The sequence below is a fragment of the Vigna radiata genome, chromosome 5 (genome assembly GCF_000741045.1).
Source record: "Vigna radiata var. radiata cultivar VC1973A chromosome 5, Vradiata_ver6, whole genome shotgun sequence".
NCBI classification, from domain to species: Eukaryota; Viridiplantae; Streptophyta; class Magnoliopsida; order Fabales; family Fabaceae; genus Vigna; species Vigna radiata.
This window is the reverse complement of record NC_028355.1, coordinates 30,854,189-30,857,947: the sequence shown is the minus strand read 5'-3', so window position 1 is coordinate 30,857,947 and position 3,759 is coordinate 30,854,189.

The window sequence follows — 3,759 nt, the reverse complement described above, 5'->3', positions numbered from 1 at the left end:
ATTTTGATTATTATTCATAATATTTTAATTTTTTTAATTCTCATACCTTTAATATTGAATATTGAGTCTTTGCTGTTTAAATTCATGAGAAGTAAAAAAATATTATATATAAAATAATTAAAATAAAAATTGTATAATGAGAGAGAGAGAATAAAATTACAAAAAATTATGTATATATAAATTATATTATTTCTAAAATTTAATTTGAAGTTTTGGAGTGGGACTAAAATTTAATTAAAGTTTTGGAGTGGGGCTAAACCCACTGTAACCCTGACCCTAACCCACTTGAGAGGGGGTTTTGGAGGTTGGAGCTTTTTTCTGGCCCCCAATTTAAGGGGTTTCTTAAAATAGGGCTTTTTCAATAGTGGGTTGAGGCTGGCCCTGGGGCCATGGATTAAATTGACACCTATAGTTGTGGGGGTTGATATGGTGGATGTAGGTGATGTTTAATGATTCTTTAAGATAGGTTGAACCAACTCTTTGAGGAAGGTGACTAAAGTTGTTCTAGTCTAGGGTGATTTTAAAAGAGTAGTATGATACAAATTTGACTTCATAATAATACTCTATGTCAAAGTTGATTACATGAAGGAGAGACATTTCTATTTATAGCTAAGGTGTCTTAAAATGAACAAAAACTTAAATCTAAAAGAGTCACCTTGGTTAGCTTGTAGAACAAGGAGAAAATTCTCTTTGTTAGGAGAAAGACAAGTGGTAAAAATCCTCTCTAATGAGAGAAGGACATGTGGCCACTACCTATGGAGAATCCTCTCCATTTCTAGAGTGACATGTGATCACTAACTAGGAGGAAAACTCTTCAAATGGAGGGTGACATATGACATGGATGGTACACATCTCCTTGTCCATCAAGTTAGATGAAACTTTGACCCTTTGGTCAACAAGCCCAAAATCATGTCTCACTTTGGTCAACATTGGGCCTTGGTCCTTTGTTGACTTCAGTGGTCAAAACCTTATTCTACTTGGATTAAAATAATAGGTTCAAAATAAATCTTACACTACTAGGCCTATAATACAAAGACCAAATAAATCCTAGATTACTTGATCTAAAATACAAGACTCAAAATTATTCTTATTTTAAAGCTTCATGATGTTCCAAGAGGTAAAGTCCAGATCCATCTTCCATAGATGACTTCAACTCTTCTCGAAAGTGCTTGGTCATGGTTAAGGGATATTCCATCATTTCCTCTTCTTGAAAAAGGATTTGTCTTCAAATCTTCATGTTTTTTCATAACAAAAATTCTTTTCTTATTTTTGGTCCACTTATGTATCATTCTTCTAGGATCAAAGATACACATGCAATAATTACCAAACAAAATTTCAATCAAATTTTGTTTCATAAGTTAAATATATCTCAAATGGCTAGAAAATGACCTTGTATTAATGTTGAGAAACTTTTCTTGAGAGTTTTCAAGGCCTACTTCTTGAGAGTGTGTTTGTCTACTTTGAGTTAATTTTAACTTAGAAGATAGCATCTACTCAAAGTATGAAATTGAACTATTCAAGGAGGAGTTTATAACAATAGAAGAAAGAGGTAATTTTGGAAAATTCTTATGATTAAAAGTTAGAGTTAAGAAAAATGAATTAATGCTAAATTGAGAAAAGTTCAAAGATTGAAAAACTTTCTTTACTATCTTACCTTCAATTGTTTTTTAGGGAGTGGTAAGTGCTTTCGGTAGCTCTTTCTCTTTTTCTCTTATCTTTTTTGTTCTCTTTTCTCGATCTCTTTTTTTTCTCTTAATTTTTTCTCATCCTTTTCTTTTCTATTTTTCTCTTCATACCCTTTTCTTTTTCTTTCCTCTTCCTTTCTTTGTTTTTCCTTTCTTCTCTTGTCTTCTCTTCTTTTTTCTTTTATCCTCTCATCTTTTTGTTTTAAAATTGTAAGTTTCTATTTTAAAGTGGCAAGTTAGGTCTCTATTTTCATTTTCTCCTTTTCTTTTTGTATGGTGTCTTACTTTCTTTTTGCTTGCTCCTCTTTCTTTTTTTTTTTCTTTCTTTCTTCTTTTGATCTTTTCTTATGTTTTCTTTTGTTTTTTTTTATTAAGAATTCTAAGCTCTTCTTCTAAGGAAGAAAGAATATGGAAAACTAATAGCAAAAGCCGAATGGTTCCAATGGAAAACAAGAAACTAGAACCATTAAAACACAAAATATGATAGATGGAAAAACATAGCAAGACAAGCAAGGAACAACACAAAAATTTAAAGATAGGTAAGGACCAAGAAAACTTAGCTCTTAAAGAACCAAAACTCTTGATATCAAATGATAGCAACCCTCAAAGCAAAGGTGGTATAAAACTAGAAGGGAGGCTAGTGTGATTTGGTCCCTCAGGTGGAAAATGCGAAAGTTGGTGGGTAGTGGACAAGGATTTGCAGAAGCTATGGATGCAAGGGGAAAGGGTAAGGACCTTATATATGTGGTTAAATGATGGTGGTGTGGTGTTTGATGGCTCAAAGAGAGGTTAAGCCAACTCTAAGAGGAAGTTGACTAGAGAGATAACTTGGATTGCTCTAGTCTTGATCTGAAGGTGAGTAGTATGACCAAAACTTGACAACATAAAATTACTCAACATCAAATATGAATACAAGGGAGGAAATACCTATATTTATAGGATAAGGATGCCTCCTAAAAACCTAAGCTCTCGATGCCTTCCCATCCAAGCTATCCTTGGCTGAAAATGAGGCCCTGTAAGGAGTGGACAAGTGTCTATAAATCCTCCCAACGAGGGAAAGACATGTGGCCACTAACTTTTAGAAATCATCTCCATTCGTAGAGTGTCATGTGGCCACTACTAAAGAAAAATCATCTCTAATAGAAGTATACACTAGTAAAAAATAGGGGTTATACAGAGCACATTATGCCACGGTTCACGAGAAACCGCAGCATAATGGTGCGCGATGACAATTTTGTAAATAATTCGAACATATATGCCGCAGTTCCCCTCTTAACCGCGACATATACCCCAGTCAACCATCAGCCTTTGACGCCACGTCAGGAAAAAAATTAAATAACAGGGGAATAGGCCGCGATTGCTTAGAGAACCGCGGCCTATTCCCCTGCCAACTTTACACGGGGCTGAAACGTGGGGAATGTCAGAAGGTAGCAGGGGGAATAGGATGCGGTTCTCTGAGCAACCACGACCTATTCCCCCTACTACCTACTGACATTCCCCATCAATCAGTCCCTGCAATAAATTATTTAGAGAGCTTGCGTCGGGAACACAAGAGTTGAATATTTCAATTATTCAGCTATGGATGATGTAAGTCTATGAGCAATTATTTATATATAAAATTGATTTATATATCAAGTATCCTTATATCAAAGTTAATTTTTGATTTTAGGTATATGTCTGAGGTCAGTAACAAGTTGGGGCGTTCTGATGATTATGGATTCATTGATCCTCAATCCATTCATGAATCAAATGATTTTGATCAGATCAACACAAATCTGATAAGAAGTTTTGAAAGCGGCAATAAAATATACTTTTTGCCTTATATATCCGGGTAAGTGAACTTTGTTAATATAATAAAGTTCCATATGTGATTTTAATATATAATAGTTAAGTTATTATGAATTTCAGGCACCATTGGCAGCTTCTTGTTATGTCTATGCAAGAGAACTATGCTTTGTGGTTATGCTCATTGCACAGGCCTCCTCCCACACATCTCAGACAAGCAATTGATTGGTAAGAACCTCAATGTTTGGACTTTCTTTGTTATATAAATGAATGCTAAAACCTTTTTTTA